This window comes from Pleurodeles waltl, chromosome 10, assembly GCF_031143425.1.
Source record: "Pleurodeles waltl isolate 20211129_DDA chromosome 10, aPleWal1.hap1.20221129, whole genome shotgun sequence".
Classification (NCBI taxonomy): domain Eukaryota; kingdom Metazoa; phylum Chordata; class Amphibia; order Caudata; family Salamandridae; genus Pleurodeles; species Pleurodeles waltl.
Genome location: NC_090449.1, coordinates 237,925,899 through 237,944,456, shown reverse-complemented (window position 1 = coordinate 237,944,456; position 18,558 = coordinate 237,925,899). Strand labels below are relative to the sequence as shown.

The 18,558-nt window shown below is 45.1% G+C and overlaps 1 long non-coding RNA gene across 1 annotated transcript; it reads right to left on the bottom strand.

The window, feature by feature from the left end:
• Positions 1 to 13,627: 13,627 nt before the first annotated feature.
• On the bottom strand, positions 13,628 to 17,793 carry LOC138260740 (uncharacterized). Its single transcript, XR_011198953.1, has 3 exons — positions 17,646 to 17,793; positions 13,994 to 14,535; positions 13,628 to 13,720 (listed from the first exon to the last, which is right to left on the bottom strand). It is a non-coding gene; the product is annotated as an uncharacterized lncRNA (long non-coding RNA).
• Positions 17,794 to 18,558: the final 765 nt, after the last annotated feature.

Here is an 18,558-nt window from a genome sequence, read left to right as displayed (position 1 = left end):
GCCCTCTCCAAGGCAGTGTTCTGGAAAATCTGGAACATGTATCACTTCCATCCTCTTCCTAGTCAGAGTGATGTGAGGTAACTATATATGAGACAAGATTGATCCATGCAATGCCCCAAACACAAGACTTACCAACAGTGTTTAAAAACTTATTTTACTACTTATATAAACCCTAAACCCACTTCTCTATATCCGATTCCATGATGCAGAGAAAATCCTTTTTTTTTCTGGGCTTAACTTGGAGAAGAGGGGATTTGTGTGTTTATGGTAAATGTGTACAAAAGGTGATTTTTTTTCCAGCTGTAGCAGGATGTGTACATACAGGTTTTTTCACCTTGCACGTCAATTGGCCCATTTCCTTAATTAAAAAGAACCCACGCTCAGGCACTTGTAGGGCAGCAATATTGGCTTTGTTTGGTTCCTGGAAGAGCTTTTGAAGGCCTCCTTTAGCTGGTCTTTCTGAGATGTAGCTTATGCCAGTCAAATTGTTCTGAAGAACTTTTAGACTCTGCATGAGGAGGTGCAGCAGGTGAAGATTGAGGTGCTCTGCTGTTCTGTCTGATGCTACGCTTGACTGCCTTTGTGCCACAGCCACATTTTCAGGAACTGTTATGGCAGGTAGATATCACATCTGGTTTAGGCCTTCGAAGTTCGATGCATCACAGAAACCTCATAGATCACATGTGCCATTTCCAGGTCCAAAATGTTTGTCCAGAATGAGATGAGATACTTAAAAAGTCAGCAGAGGAGAATAAGTTGTTACTGCCATTTAGACTTCAGAACCCTAAGCCACGGTCATTTTTGTTTCTGGCTCGTCCTCTTCAGCAAGGGCAAGTTTGTCAGCAATCTTTCTTCAAATAGCCCTTTTGGGGGATGCCCAAGGTCGGGGTCACATTTAATGACAAGTCCTGATCCAGCACCACAATTACTTAACCAGTTTCAAAAGCTTGACTATGCTGTATATCTCAAGCCTCAAGTTGAGAGAGATGGCTTTCCTTGTTTGCTCACAAATGGAGACAGTTGTTACAGACTAGTGGGTGCTGGATAAGATCTCTTGAGTGTAGTATGTGGAGTTCCAATCCCTCTTCTGAAATCTCATTTCAAGATCACAACCCTTCTGGTGACAGGAGAGAAAAGTGACGCCCTTCTAGAAGGGGTTACAGATCTATTAGAGAAGGGAGCATTAGGCAAGGTTCCATCTCAGTAGAGCGAGAGAAGAACGTATTCTATTTGTAGTGTTCAAGCCTATGAGAGGAATTTGACCAGTGTTGCACCTCAAGGGATGAATCATTTTCTGTCCAAAATAAATTTCAAGATGGCATCTCTGCAGATTCTTAGTCCTTTCACGAACCCAGGAATTTTGCCAACCACTCTGGGATTTGGAGATGGTAATCTTCATATAGTGATCCAAAGTTCATCTCAGGGATTTCTTTACTTCACACTGGGTCAAGATTATTACAAGTTCAGCATTCTTCCCTTCAGATTTATGTCAGCACAGCTTTACAAATGAACCTATACCTTCAGATAGGGGTTTGTGACAGGGCTAACATTCCCTTTTTCTCCTAACTATTAAGGTTACTTTTATTTTGGCCATTACACCTGTATGTCACCTAAGTGAATTATGTGCCTTGGCGACAGACCATCCCTAACTTCAAATTCTCCAATATCGCGTGGTCCTCAGTGCAGGTCTTGGTTTCATTTGGAGCAAAAAAATGTGTTGCATATATTTTTTTATATTCCTTCTCAAAGCAGGGTAAGGAGCTCTAAAACGAGTTCCAAAAGGTGGGTGTTCAAAGGGTCCTTTGTATTTATTTGAAAAGGACAGCAGCCCTTCTACTGCAACAGTTAGTAGATGGGTTTAAGCTTCTACTTCTGCTTCTTATCAAGTGGAAGGTTTTGAGGTTCTCCAAGGTATGTTAGTGAGGTCAACTAGATGGATGGCAACATCCTGGGCTGGAGCAAAAGGAGTTTCCCTATCAGAGATATGTAGGTCAAACACCAGAGCTACCCCCATACTTTCATTGAACATTATTGTGTAGATGTTTTGACCATCTGTTCTAGAAATGTTCTCAGAAGGTATTATCTTTCTAATATCTAGGTGAAATTTGTACCTCAATAAAGTGTTTTTGAGCAAAACAAAACAGATGTGGAAAGTCGTTTTGTGATCTTGGGCATGACAATCAGCTAATTATCCCTCAGCTTTCCACATCCGTACACCATTAGGATTTGGAGGAGGAAGGGAGAACCTGGAGGTAATGCCTGATTACTTAGTGGCCATCTTCATTACTCCTAGTCCTGTGATTATTCATAACTGCCCCACATCCTTGCCTTCCATACGTTTCCATCAAACGTATGAGCTTTAGGAATATTGTACGTTTCTTGGCATTTAGCAGAATATGGAAATGATGGTGTGATATTGGGATACTAGAAATAGTAAAGGAGTTTCAAATACTGTTGGGGCATGGTGTGGAGTAATCCTGTCTACCGGTATGAGCTAGGGGAAACAAACACGCCTCATCTCATATATTCCTCAATGTGAAAGGAAACAAGAAACACTGCCGGAGCGTGATTAGCTAAGGTTTCCTTTGTACATTTCAAGCATTCTCATTCAAAGTATTGCAGTCATTTTGAAGTTCAGGACAGTTGCAATGTTTTTAAAAGAGAATTGTGAAAAAAATACTAGAAAGGTAGGATTTGTTGGAAAATAATTGTCTGAAAAAATAAATTTCTGAAAAAACGTTTCTTCAAAAAAGTGTCTGTTGAAAATGTGTTCAGCAAAAAATGTAATAAAGGAATATCCACTTGTCAGAGATGTTTTTATGAATAAAATTGACATACTTTGCAAACATTATGGGGAGCACAGTTTGTCAAGTAAGCAGCCTTGTAAAACGAAAGTACTGCATGAACACTGGTAGAGCATACTTCCATAAGGCCTACAACACAGCTACAGCTTCAGCAAAATGCAGGAATAATTGGATTTGACCAGTGGAGATGTTAGGAGACTGTATTCTGCCTGAGTACAAGGTATGTTGTGCTTCATGAATTGACTCTTTTTTCAAGACTATGGGTGCTGATGAAAATGCACCACTATACCCCATAGCCTGCCAGTTTCCCTGCTTAGGAGCTGTGGATCCTTGGCCCTGCCATTAGCACCGGATGCCAGTTGACCTGGAGGGGGATAGTATGACTCTAGAACTGTAGGTGCATTGAGAGAGAGGTGGAAATTACAAATCTGCCTGTACTCAGGAGAAGGAACTGAACCTATTCATAGAAAGCTGCTCCTACAGCCAGTGACATTTAACGCATGTGTTGGCCCCTTGGAAGGAGTGTTGAAGTGGAATCTGGAGAAAGAGGCCTCTAGGGAGGTTGGCACAGGCTGTCCCAATATTTTTTTACAACTTTCAGGTGAGAAGTCTCCTTCTGCTACTTTTGTCATGATGATGCTTTTCTGTGAATTGTTTTTCTATCTGTCATTTAGAAATGGACCTGAGGTTTGGGTTGAAGTATGGCTATGGGTGCTGAAAGCAGGGAAGGAGTTAACAGGGGTGCCCAGTTTGACCATGTTGCATGTTTGATGGGTACAGTTCCAGAGCTAGAGAAGAGAGAAGATTAATGTGACCATTTTGTGTTACCAAATTAAGGTTTCGCCATAGTCTCAGAGACTAGGTTGATGTACCATTTTTATTGTAAAAAAGGATCCTAAGTGCATATGTAATGTTACTTTTGTCATAGTTGCACTCCTCTTAGCTTTTCATAATTTAAGACAGCTCCCTAATTAGATTCCTACCTTTGAATAACTGTGGTGGGAGTTAGTTAATGAACCTGCTGGCCAACTGGGGCTGAAATCCTTACCCCCACAAAAGGGAAATTTGCCAGTGGTCAGGCATGTTCCTGGTAGAAGAAGGGGTGGCAGTGACATCTGCAGGGGAATCTCCCAAGAAGAATAGAGGAGAGTAGCCAGACCCCTTGAGCCACCCACAGAAGGGGCTCTCCTTTGATGTTTTGGAGGGAAGAGGTATCTTCCTTTTTATAGGTAAGAGCACTGGTTGGACCTTATTATATTGAGTTTGTTCATTGGATGCCTAAGGACTGGGGAAGTAGCCCACACCTCCTCCCCTAGGTAGACTTTGGACTGCTCTGACTCACTTCCTTGATAGAGTTAAGTGCTACAAAGTGGTACTTGGTTTCCAGTAATGGGAAAGTTGAATTCTTGTTACTTGAGAGGACTCACATGCTTCCCACCAAATAACCCACTATCTCACAGCAGCCAGCTTCTGATGTGCACAGCTTTTATGGAGATTATGGCCAGGTCCTGAGGCCAGCCCCCATGGATGTCTAGAGGGCGTATGCAGTGAGGTCTTGCCTCAGGATCTGGCTTTCAGCCAAGCCCTCATAATCCATCGGGGTGGCCAAGCACAAAGCTTGTGGCTGCATGCAGCAAGAGGGTTGCTGCAGGGCCTGGCTAAGGCCAGGCCTTGAACTCACCTCCCCAGAGACAGCCAATCACTTCTATTTATGGCCTCTGGGTGCTCCGACTGCCTTTCTCTACTCCCCCGAAGGATGCAGGATAATTGCCTCTGATTTACCGGTACCAAAAAATTAAATCCTGTTCCTGGATCCTGCCAATCCAACTCCAAACGATCTACCTTATCTAGAGGATCTAGGCACACCTCTACGAAAAATGAACACAATTTGTGTGCACTTTTTCATAAAGACCTACCATTTCCCCTCCAAATAAGTCTGGTCTCCTAACAGCATTACACCACCTACATCTCACTCCAGAAAATCTAACCAATTCTTACTGAAGTCGTGCTATGCCTACATTATTTCAACACCATATTCATTGGTCATATTCATTGGCCAAACATCTTTCTCAAAACTTTACAGAGTTGCAAATTATGCACCTTGCTCCATTTGTAACGTGTTACTTTGTCAAAATTAAAAGCCCTAAATTTACTCACAGCTAAAAAAGAGTGACCTTTAAAAGACATTGCCTCATGTGCGATGAACTATCCATGATTATTTGCTTAACTGTGCTGCAAACAGTACACCTTCAACCACCCAGAACCAATCTGCCTCTTGTTGACCTGACCGTAGAGACAAACGAGTTATAGTGGTTGATTTATCGAGGCTGTATGAGGCTGGCCTGGTTTGTAGTGGGAACCAAACGTACTTACACTTTATACTAGGTCCAGTTATCCCTTTTTAGTGAAATGTAGGCAGTGTCTAGAAGCCAGGCTCTCTTGAGGTAGCTGTAGCTGAGCAGCCAAGGCCTATCTAGGAGATATGCAAAGCTCATCCAATACCACTGTAGTCACACAGTACTCACACACACGAAAGAATATATTCAGTGTTACAAAAATAAACGTACTTTATTTTGGTGACACAAATGCCAAAAATACCATAGAGACTATACTCCCTTAGGAGGTAAGTAATACACAAATTATATACACTAGTATGCAGAAATGTGAATAACAACAGTTAGAAAACAGTACAATTAGTGAAAATCACAATAGTTAGAAATGGGCCTAGGGGGAACACAAACCACATACTAAGAAAGTGGAATGCAAATGTCAGTTTCCCACCTAGGCAAGTGTAGTGTGTAGAGGGGCACTGGGAGTACTAGAAAACACCACAGGCAAGTACTGGAAGCCACCCCAGAGCCCAGGAAAACAGGAGTAAAACACTAAAACTTTCCTAGAAACACACAGAAACACGAGAAAGAGGATTATGTAAGAACCAGAAGCGACTGCAAGACACCAACAGCGGATTCCTGGATCTGAAGACCTGTTGAAGAAGGGGGCCAAGTCCAAGAAGAACAGAATAGTCCAGGGAGAACAGCAGCCCCTGCTAACCTGGATGAAGGTGCAAAAGAAGAACCATTAGTGAAGAAGAACAATCATTACTGCATCCAAGAAGACAGATTTGGGTTCCTGGTTGGTTTAAATGATGTCCCACACAGGATGGAAGATTGCAGTCTGATTTGCTTTGCTGGAGTCCACCAACAAGCCTTGGCACACGCAAAGCTCACAGTTATTAAAAAATGGCGCTGCCTGGGACCAGGAAGGACCAGGTGGATCCTACCCAGGAGGGGGAGTCAGAGAGGGATCTCAGCAATTAAGAGAGCCCACAGAAGACCAGGCAGCATGCACAGGAGTCCCACAGCATGGGGACAAAGGAGGTGCGAAAGGAGGCCCATGCAGCACTGCAACAAAGGCTCCCATGCTGCCGGAGAACCACTCAGGAAGATGTGCATCTCAGGATACAGTGCTGGGGGCCGGAGCTGCACGGTGCACAAAGAACTTTGAGGAAGGATGCCAACAAGCCTTGGCAACTCCAAAATGAGCAGTGAAAGGGGGTACTGTCTTGTGTTGGGAGGCAAGTTCTTACCTCCACCAAAGTTGGAAAGTAGGACATCAGGCTCGTCGGAAACACTTCAGTCCACCACCTGTGATGCAAGATCCATGTAGCTTGTCAGGAGAGGGGATCCACGCAGCAGGTCATTGATGCAGTGAGGGGCCTGCTGAAGCTGAGGAGTGACTCCTTCACTCCAAGGGAGATTCCTTCGCTCTTATGGGGCAGGCTGAAGACAGGCTGTCCTCTGAGGATGCACGACTGGGAAATAGTTGGAGTTGCTGGCAGGAGCTGAAGATACGATGTTGCAGAAGTATTCTTTGCTTCTTTGTTGCAGATTGTAGAGTTCCTGGAGGGTCCAGTTGCAGTTTCTTCCGTGAGAAGGTGAAGTGTAGGATGCAGAGGACTTCAGCTGGAGCCTTGCAATCTGAATCTGAAGAACCACCCAAAAGTTTGACCCTATTTAGCCCTGAAAGGGGTATTGGTCAGGTAAACAGGTAAGCATCTATCAGGGGAGGGTTCTGACGTCACCTGCTGGCACTGGTCACTCAGATGCTCCCAGAATCCCTACCAACTTGGAATCCAAGATTACATAACCCAGGGACCCTCTGGAGGAGCTCTGAGCACCACCTCTGGGGTGGTGATGGAGAGGGGAGTGGTCACTCCCCTTTCCTTTGTCCAATTTCTCGCCAGAGCAAGGACTTGGAGTCCCTGAACCGGTGTAGACTGGATTATGCAGGGAGGGCACCAAATGGCCCCTTCAAAACATTTCCAGTGGCTTGAGGAGGCAACCCCTCCCATGCCTGTTACACCTATTCCTAAAGGGAGAGGCTGCAACACCCTTCTCCCAATGGAAATCCTTTGTTCTGCCTTCCTGGGCTCGAACTGCTTGAGCAACAGGAGGGTGGAAACCTGTCTGCAAGGTGGCAGCAGCTGGGGCTGCCTGGAAAACCTCAGAAGGCTATAAGGGCAATACTGGGGGCCCTCTAAAGAGCCCCAGAGTGTGTGGAATCATAAAACCAATGCTTGCAAAAGCCTTGGGGTATGATTCCAACATGTTTGATACCAAACATGCTTATTTTCGGAGTTACCATTATGTAGCTGGGCATAGGTGGTGACCTATGTCCAGTACATGTGTAAAATGGCGTCCCCGCACTCACGCAGTCTGGGAAAATGATCCTGGAGGTTGTGGGGGCACCTCTGCTAGTAGAGGGGTGCCCTCACATGCAGGTATTCTGCACCCTGACTTCAGGGCTGAAGGGCTTGCTATGGGGGTGACTTATAAGTGACCGGGTGCAGTGTAAATGGCAGTGAAAGGGTGCATGCACCTTTTCACGCAGGCTGCAATGGCAGTCCTGCTGAAGCCTTTGCATGGGCTCCCTATGGGTAGCAAAATACAAGATTGCAGCCCATAGGGAACCCCTGGAACCCCAATGCCCTGGGTACCTAGGTACCATATACTAGGGACTTATAAGGGGGCACCAGTATGCCAATTGTGGGTGAAATACTGGGTTACCAGTATGCAACAACCAAATTTAGAGGAGAGAGAGCATAATCACTGGGGTCCTGGTTAGCAGGATCCCAGTGAACACAGTCAAGCACACTGACATCATGCAGAAAATGGGGGTAACCATAGCAAAAAGAGGGTACTTTCCTACACAGGCCCAGAGAGCTGTCTGTGGCACTCCCACAATCTTCCTTTCAGGAAGGGATTTCCATATGGAGGACTGATTACCTCAAATTTAGAATGCTTAAATACATAGTCTCCTCTTTATTTCATTTGAATAATGATTTCTTCCCCATGACATCCCTTTTCAGAAGAGTTATTAAGCCTTGCCTAATCGGACCTCATAAGACCGACTTCCTCTTTTTACCCAGGCTTTCATGTCTGTCCAGCACTTTGCTTGTTTAAAGAGCAGGGATGTGATTCATTCCATCCTGGCAGGTGCTTTATAATGGCCGCCTGCTCGCATTTTATCTCTACAGCATTTCTACATGGCGTCACCTCACACTGTTTCTGTATTGTTAACACAGCTCCTAAATGCAGCAAGATTACTTGTTTGCAGGCTGAATCATGGCCATACTGCTTTTGGAAGCTTACTTTGAAGTTTGTCACTAATCAAGCTATATGTGTGCAACTTAACAGGAACAAAGGGCCTCATTGCGAGTTTGGAGGTCGGACCACAATACTATACTGCCCTACTAGGAGTTATAAAGGCAGGACGGCCGACTGCTAACCAAAAAAGCCAGACCAGCAACAGTATAGAGGCCTGGAAATAAGTGGTCTGACATCCAGCACAAACAGCCCCATGGCCAACCACTGACTATTACAAGTTCAAAGTCACAGTACTGGACACCCATGGCGGTCAGCCAATGGCAGTCCGAACCAACGGCAGTCCACTGTCACCAAAGTAATACAAAACAGCACATTGGACGGATTTGAAAATAACACCTGACACACATTGGCACACTTGACACACCAGCAAAGGACATTATAAAACACACCCCTTCACACACCACAGTCCTCTGCATCACCAAAGCCAAACACTGAAGCCAGAGTGACTAATTCCTATTGATTATATAAATTAGGCACCCCTTTTGTATCACCAGTCTATTGAACACCCTGCACACACTTTTGTCCAGTCACAGCCTTTTGCACTACCCCTCTTATTAAGTCACTGTCACTCCTCTATTTTTTCCCCACCATGTCACGTTCAAAAAATCCCAGTTTCATAGATGAAGAGTTAAGTGTTATGGTGGGTGAAATCATAACAATAGAGCCACAACTGTTTGGAGCACATGTCCAGCACACTACAAATGTGGGACAGGATAGTTGACAGCGTGAATGCTGTCGACATCACCCTGCCCACCAAGGAAGGACATGAGGAAGAGGTGGAATGACCTCAAGGGCAAGGTCTGTTCCCTGGTCTCCAGGTACTATCTGAAGCCCAAGAAGACTGGTGGTGGTCCCCCCAGTGCTCCATTACAACTCTTTCCCTGGGAGGAGAAGGACTTGGCCATCCTGCATCCAGAGGGCTTGACAGGAATACCTGGGTGAAACAAGTCTGGTAGGTCACAACAAGAAAAATGTCACAAAAATGTTATGTCATGCATGCTCACTGCCCACCTTGTGCCACCTACACTGCTACTCCACTCAGCCAGCCCAGTGTCCCCTGACCCAAAGACCCCTGTTTGTCTACTTCTAATTGAAGTGTACTCACCTGGGAGGATACCATCGCTAGACTGGGTGTAGGGCAGGGACTGGCAGGACTACAACTCCCAGCAGGCACTGTTCCTAGAAAACCAAACACCAACACAGTGTTATCTTATCCAAAGACCTATGTGTCTCAACTCTCTGTTGAAGTCTGCTCATCTGGAAGGATAACATTTGTACTGTGGATGTAGTACTTGGACTGACGGGACTGCTAAGGCCAGGAGGCTCTGTCACTTTAATCCACTCAGCCAGCCCAGTGTCCTCTGCCCCAAATAACCCTCTTTGTCAGATCCCCATTGAAGAATACTCACCTGGGAGGATAACATTTGTATAGTGGATGTAGTACAGGGACTGACAGGACTGCCAAGGCCAGGAGGCTCTGCCACGGTTACTCCACTCAGCCAACTCAGTGTCCCCTGCACCAAAGACCACTGTTTGTCAACTCCCAATTGAAGTGTACTCACCTGGGAGGATAACACTTGTGCAGTGGGTGTAGTACAGGGACTGGCATCACTACAACTCTCAGCAGGCACTGTTTCTGTAACTCCAAAAGCACAAAAACATCTGTTAGTGAAATCCCAATTGAAGTGTGCTCATTAAACGGAGAACATTTGTCAAGTTTGTGTACTAGAATGAGTGACATTACTGCAACTCACAGCAGGCCCTGTATCTGTAACTCCAGACACCAGAAGAGTGTTCTTTTCTCCAAAGACCACTGTTTGTGAACAGCAAAAAGAAGTCAACTCATCTGGCGGGATAACATTTGTCAAGTAATGGGGACGAGTGATAGTGACAAAACTGCAACCCCAGCAGACCCTGTCCCCCCAACTCTAAATACCAGTCCAGTGTTTTCTCCTCAAAAGGCCCCTGAGTCTTAACTCTATTGAAGTGTACTCACCTGGGAGAAGGATATTTTAAAAAGTGTGTGTAGTACAGAAAGTGACCTGACTGCTAATGAGAGGAGGCACTGTTTCTGGAAAACAAAACCCCAACACAGTGTCTTAATCCTCAATCGATCAGTGAAGATACCATTTGTACAGTGTGTGTAGTACAGGGAGTTCCATGACTGTTACCCACATTTGGGTCTCTTACTGTCACTCCAACCATCAGTCTATTGTCCTCCTATCTAAAGACTCTTGTTTGGGAAATCACAAAAGAAGTGTACTCAGCTGGGGGAATGACATTTCTCAAGTGTATGAAGTAGAGGGAGTGACAGGGCTGCTAAGGCCAGGAGGCTCTGTCTCGCCAATTCTAAACACAAGCCCAGTGCACACTTGTCCAACTACCCTTGTTCGTTAACTCTCAAAGGAATTTTACTCCCCTGGGAGGATAATATTTGTCTGGTGTTGGGAACTAGGGGAGTGACCTGAATGTAAAGTCCAATGGGCCCTGCTCTGCTAACTCCAATCACAAGCCAGGTGTCCACTTGTCCCATTGCATCTGTTAGTGAACTCCCAAAGGAAGTTTACTCACCTGGGAGGATACCAATTGTCAAGTGTTGGGAGGTAGAGAAAGTGACCTGACTGCAACTACCAGGGGGTACTGTTCAAGTGACTCCAAATAGCAGAACAGTGGTCACTGTTTCACATATCCTAGCCTGATTACTCTCAAATCATGTTTACTCACCTCAGAGGGACCAAGATACAGATCATGTCCAAATCAGAGATGTGGCTAGCCACCAAGCTCTATCTTGAACTGCTAAGGCAAGTTGAAAGTATTGAGGAAAGGAAGGACAGTTCACACAGTGTGCACCATAAATTATCAACTAGGCCTCAATATTTATCAACTGAATGGTATTGGCTGCAGACACATTAACAATGCACTGACCACATGATGACTCCAGTCACATATACAACAAACTCCTGTTTCAGCCTGCATAACATTCAACTTGGCCTCAAAATGGTCAAAGTCACATCCTGACCAGCCACTGTTTTGCCAGCACTGCTGGCAAGATGTAAATCTCTGCCGATCCTCCCAAGTGCCAATGTACTGCTAAATTCAGCAGCTGCTAGACTTTAATGGAATTGCCATGCTTCACAAAGGTCAGCTCAATACTACCAATAGCATGGGTACCTTTCACAATAGGATCACCTGCAAATTAACTATATACCCCAGAGGACCAAAATGTCACTGTTACCTTTTGGAGGTAGATGTCACAATACCACCAGTAGCATTGTATCTGTCACATCAACAGGTGGAGCTGCCACTGGCCAGACAGAGCTGACAGACAAGACTGCCACCATTACCCAGGATGAAGCCCTCAGTGAACATGACACTCCTGAACTTCTGGACATGGAGGACGGTTCTTGCCATATGGGCAACTTGGACAGACCCATACAGTGAGTCTCACTGTGCCCACATCAAGACCACCCAGCCTGGTTGCCTCAACATTACAGACAACCATTTGCCCCCCCCCCCCCCCCCCAACTGGTGTCCCTAGGACAGTGCCCACAACCTCGTGCCCCCAGTCCAGTATCCTGAGGCACAGCCCAACACCTCGGACAATGATGGTCCTGAAACCAGTGGGAGGGAGCAACATGTGGCAAGGGCACAGGCCCGTGGGGATAGGGTGTGTGGGAGGAATGTTTTTGGCCACTGGGGTGTGGCCACTGGGGATGCTCCAGGCCAGGACACCATCAGCCAAGCTTGAGGGTCTATGAAGAGTCTAAAGGCGTGATGGGCCAGGTACTTACTGAACACCATGTGATTAAGCAGCTGCAGTGGGACATCCATGAGGATATGAGTGAGCAATGGGAGGCCACCAATTCCAACCTGGCCTCCCTACCAGGGTTGTTGAGGACATTAAGAGTACCCTGATCAGGTATCATCAGCAATACTCTACCCCTTCCTTTTGCACAGCAACACCAGGCCCGTCATCATTGGTGTCACACACTGGAAGGAAGACCCTGTCAGGGGAAGAACCCACCACGGACACACCTGCTTCTGTAGCTACAGCTCAACCTGCATGCAAGTGGGGAAGTCCAGCAAAGAATTCAGGAAGTGCAGACAGCCAGACACCAACCACCCACTGCCAGCAAGTGACCTCTTCCTGAGGGAACTTCGCTGTGTGCCACATTTTAACTCTGTTGACTGTTCTTCAACCACCTTCCATTTCCTATGGAAGGAGTGAACTGGCTTTTGGATTTGCAATGCTGTGGCATCTACTACAATGATTTCATCAACCATGGCTGAACCCTTCACTTTCCTTTTCCACCATGCCCCAATGTTAATTATGCACAAATGGTCAATAAATTCACCTATCACAAAGTATGTGTCTGTCTGCTTCTGTTTCAATTCTTGCTATGTAGATATGTTAAAGCATGGGAAGCAAACAACGAAGATATAAGATACTAGTGCAGGGAGGGATGTGTTACAGGTACAGTATCCTGCTAAGGATTACTACCAACACACACAAACACATTGTTACAAGTGTCTAATCACAATAAACATTATATTGCACATAGGCTGTCCATATGTCTTGACTGTCAGAGCCAAGAATGCCTGACTCATATTGTGTCAAGATAGATATACAGAGGTACATTTCCCCAGACCACTGACAGGAAGGGCCTTATCAGACATTGTCCTGTTGAATAGGCAGAGAAGTGAATTGTGTCACCAGTTTGAGCCTTATCACATACCAGAACCAAGTAATCCCACATCACATAATCCAAGACACGGACAGAGGGCAGTACAACAGTCCCTGATCAGAGGTCCCTCATAATCCAATGACCATGCGTCTGGTGGTATGATACAGACATATGTCAGTGTTGTGGCACAGGCACTGTTGCCTGCAATAATGAAACACATCTACGGCTACATACAGGTCATGCAAGAATAGTGTTTAGCCAATGGCGGTAGGGTTTAGCCAAGGTAAAGGGTGAATGCCTGGCTTGCACTTGCAGGCAACATATTTCATGGCCATATGTTCACACACATGTAGCAATGGATCCACCACAGCACACTAGAAAAGTACAATGTGCATCTCAGTCCTTCGACCCACACACTGTCCAACCTGGTTTGGCACAGGTCTCATACACCCCAAATCTGTCATCCACATTACCTGGAACAATCCATGTCAACTTCCTATGTTGAAACAGCAGCAGATAACTGCCACTCTGAGATGCCCACATGAGGATGTCAGGGTGAAGGCACCTACAAAGAAAAAAAGCGGCATAGATTTGGAAACATACCTATTACACAAATCACATAGCAAGCACTCAGGAATGAAGTGACAATGCACTGAGACTGACACAAACAAAGCAACGTCACCTTGGTGGAGATATGTCAGATGCTAACTCTCCAAGCACCCATTGGCTCAATATTGCTGAACATTAGATCTCCAGTGTACTGGCAAGACACTCAACTCCACACATTCAGACAACTACAGTCCTGCATACAGCCACAATCATCACATGACATACTTACACTAATGAAAAGTAGTTATTGATGAGATCCTGCCGCAAGTCCACTCCTTCGTCTTCATCACTGTCATCCTCACTTGGCATGTCAGGAGGCTCACTGGTGGCACTTTAGGCTCCCTCTCCTCTGGGATTTATGGGATGTCCCTCCTCAGGGAAATGTTGTGAAGCATGCAGCAGGCCACAATGATTTTCCTGGATGAGTAGAGGAGGGCTCCACTTGTCTGGTCAAGACACCTAATCTGGCCTTCAGGAGCCCAAAAGCTCTCTCCACTACCCACCTTTTTCTGACATGGCCCTCATTGAAGCAGACTTCCCCTCAACGCCATCAACAACCAAGGACGGTTTGGATATGCTGAGTCTCCTGTTAAGGAATGGGACATATGTGCAACTATGAGTCCCTCTTATCAGTAAATCCTCAGCAGACATTGCACACACATGAGCAGCACAGATGTTACTTACCAACCAGCCAGTGCCTCTCTGGTTACAGTTGCGACATCAGCTGATGGATTGTGCTGTTTGGCATTATGAAGACATCATGGACTGAACCTGGGAAACAGTCATAGACATGTATGATGTAGAGGTCCACCAAACATACAATTTGGACTTTGATGGAATGGAAATTTTTTCAGTTACTGTATACTTATTCATTGAGAAGCGGTGCAGCCAAGCCAACATGTGTGCCATCAATATCCCCACCACATGTGAGATGAGTGAAAAACCATTAAAATCAGCCTTCACATGGGCTAAATCCTCACAAAACTGAAACTGAATGTAGCTCTCCAGGTGTTTCAACATTGTAGAGAGGACATCCCTCAACACCAGACTGAACATAGGTTGGGACATACCACCAGCTTGGGCCACTTTATGAAGGAAGGACCCTGTGGCTAGGAAGTGTAACACTGACATGACTTGAGCAATGGGTGGTATGGTGTTTGGATTACTAATAGCAGGCATCAGATCTGGCTTCAACTGACAACATAGATCCACTATTGTTTGCCTATTCAGACGATACAGGTGTATAAAATTTCTTTTCTCCCATGGCCTGTCGGTCTGGCAGGGGACGATAGACCAGTGGTTGTTGCATCCTCCCACTCCCTTGGTACCTCAATATAACAGGAAATTAGTTCCAACGTTAGTCATTGTGTCCACAGCAACATACATGATGCATGTCCAAGCTAAAATGTGACAAGACATGTTATTAGGGATGGGCATGGCAAACAGTACACACAGCTGTCAATGACACAAGATTCACAAGTTAGCCCCTTGCTTTGCCACACATGTGTAGACCACATATAATTGGACCTAAATCCAAAATGGCTTCACATGACATATGGCCCTTAGTATGTGACTGAATGTACCGAACACAAAAATGACCATGTTAAAGGGGGTAGACTGTGCCCGTTTGTAAATCACAACATACAACAATGGAGTTTAAGTAGTAGGAACTACATGACATGACAAGATGAGCAGGTATTTGTGCAAAAAAAAAAAAGAATTTCAGTTGTGTGATGCAGTGTTAATATCCCAATCCCCCATTTTAGGCTTATAAAATGGCAACTGCATGACCTACACCACTGGACATTAGGAACCGCCCACTGGCGGAAGTCTTCATGGCGGTAGGCGATTGCAACCACGGCAAACACAGCCATAGGCTAACGTTGTTGCCAGTGGCAGTCACAGGCGAATAGCTGTGTACGCCAGTGGTGACGATTGTGTACGTGGTGGAATTGACCGCCATGTTCTGCAAAATTCCTCACTTGACTCCTGAGACTGCTGCCTGCAAGACCTCCACTACCGAGCTGCTGTGTACTGCCTCTGGGAGCAAACATGCCACATACAGCAGGTGAAAAGGACCCTGCATTCTTACCAGAGGAGTTGGAGAAGCTGGTGACTGAGGTCCTACCACTGTATGAACAGCTCTGTGGTGCACCAGAGGAGCAGGTAAGTGTCACATGTGCAGAAATTTCAATTTACTTAGCTATCCTTGCCCTCCTCACAGGCTAGAATGTGCCCATGTGTGGCAGATCGAGTACTCATGTGCCTGTATATGTGGTCTGTGTGATATCAATGGGAAACTCAATGTGCATGTATTGGTGGCCAGTGCCACATGTTGACTTTAGTCACAATGTGGTGTGTGTGTTCATTGTGTTCCATGATCCACCTTGTGTGGGATGTCCATAACCAGGTGAGGTGGCGTTACAGCCATCCACTGACATCTCTTTCTTAACGAATGTTGCATATGTGAGACTACATGTAGGTACATGAAAGCATGAGCTGGGTATGCATCTTGTATGCGTCAGCCGTGAGTAATATGAGATATGTGTATGTTGCCACAGAGATTTCCTAGCACATCTGCCCTTGCTAGACTGTTTTTTATAAGTCACGTCATGACTCTATCTGCCATCCAGGTTGCCATACACACCAAATGCCAATTTGCTGGTGCCTACATGATGTCCTGATATTCATGGAGGTGATTGAAACGAGATGTCATGTATGTTCTGACTGCTCAGCCTGCAGAGACCAGAGCCTGTCACATGTATCTCCTTGCATGGGTCATAGTCTAGACTGTGATGGGTTCTCAGTGGCTATGCAACGTGGCACTGTGCCCACTCCCTGTACGCCATTACTAGAAAAGGGGGGGACCCTATAACCCTAACCTGCCTAGGGTCAATCCATAGTCAAAAACAATACACAGGGCGGCAGGTAGGGACAAATCCAATACTGATTTAAAAAAACAGTACTTAATTCTGTTACTTTTGGGTTAATTTCTTTCCCATATTTATTTCAACAAATCTGTAAAAAGGAGCTGTGGTTGTTCAGTAAATCATTAGACACCACACCAATACACACATACATAGTCTGTACATAAACAATAGACGAAACAATACTTACAATACTAACAAATAATTAAAGATTGACAATATAAGAAACACAAAGAGGGTTATGTCCCACACATTTAATCAGTGGTCACTGTCATGTGATTACAATTGTGATCCACTTCCACTTGCTATGGCTGTGGGCTTTTACTGCACTTAGCTATCATAACCCTGTGTATTTATTTTCCACAGGAATTGTATTGTGCATATCAAGTCTCTTAATTATAGTCCATTGTTTAACGAGCCCACAAACTTGCAAGAAAAATGTCAACGTGTTTCGGCCTTCTGATTTAGGGCCTTATCAGGACTGGAGAAGGGCAATATCATCTCTAAAAAATCAAACAAAAGGTTTTTAACAGAATATTCTTTACCATTCAGGTGGTGTTATAGTAGTCTGTACATAAATGCAGAATAAGCCAGTATCATCAAAATGTCTTATATGGCCTCTTTTCCATTATTTCATTATTTTACTACTACTGGTGTGCAAAAAGGTGATCCCAATTTCTACCGTTATCAATGTGCAGCGACCTATTTACATAATATTCAACATATTTGCCATTATATGTATTCAGGCATATATTACACGCTGTCCATCAGCCATTATGAGTTACCTGAACTTCCATTGAGGGGGGAACTGCCTCAAGTCCTTCTTGTGCAGTCATTGTTAATCCCCTTGCTTTATATCATTAGCATGGCGCTGGGAAACAAAACCTCAACCTAAAAAGACGGCAAACGGTCACAGAAACCAAGATGCTTTTAAACTCTGTCTAGACCACTCACAGTTTTAATGACTGTAGTCCCATAGTAACAAGGTCCTTACCGAGACACAGGGAGCCCGTGTGAAAGCACATCGCGGCAATTCAAAAACGAGTCGGATCTTCTGGGTTTATGTTACTTAGTAACCACTCGCTCTCTGACGCGCGCGAGCGTCTACCTCATGGCGCTCTTACTTACGTTAAATAATGCCTATGAGGGCCACCCAACTTGCAGCGATTCCAGACGAAATGCGGCGGCCATCTTGGTTGTATCGCATTTCTATATACTGCCCATATTACGAGTGTCTCTTCTGCATCTAACAACATCTAAATACCAACGGATTATTAGAAAGGTATATGCTATTGGGGAGTACTAACTGTGTATTGCATAATAATCTCTCAACCTTCAGTTAGATCGCATCTTTATGTTCAATTCTTGTCTAAAAGCGGCAGCCATCTTAGGTGTGCCGTAATCGTGAACTACTCATACTGTAAATGTCTATTCTAAATCTGTCAACATCGTCAACTAAACAAATGCTCAAACAATATATATATATATATATACTGTTGGAGAAAACTGACTGTATCTTACATCCCAGTTCATTACCCTTCTTGTAATTATCTTGGAGAGAACAGAATCTTTCTAGAAAGGCAACTGAACCGTATTGCTCCATAGATATCCCATCAACCTTGGAGCTACAATATTGATTGTTAACACTAAGTGAATGTAACTCTGTAAGTGAGAACATTTATATCTTACAGTTATCTTTCGAAGACATATTATATACAGTATCAACAACAAGGTCAGAGGGGGTCATTCCGACCCTGGCGGTCAAAGACCGCCAGGGCCGCGAATGACGGAAGCACCGCCAACAGGCTGGCGGTGCTTCCCTGGCCATTCTGACCGCGGCGGTAAAGCCGCGGTCAGAAAACCGGGT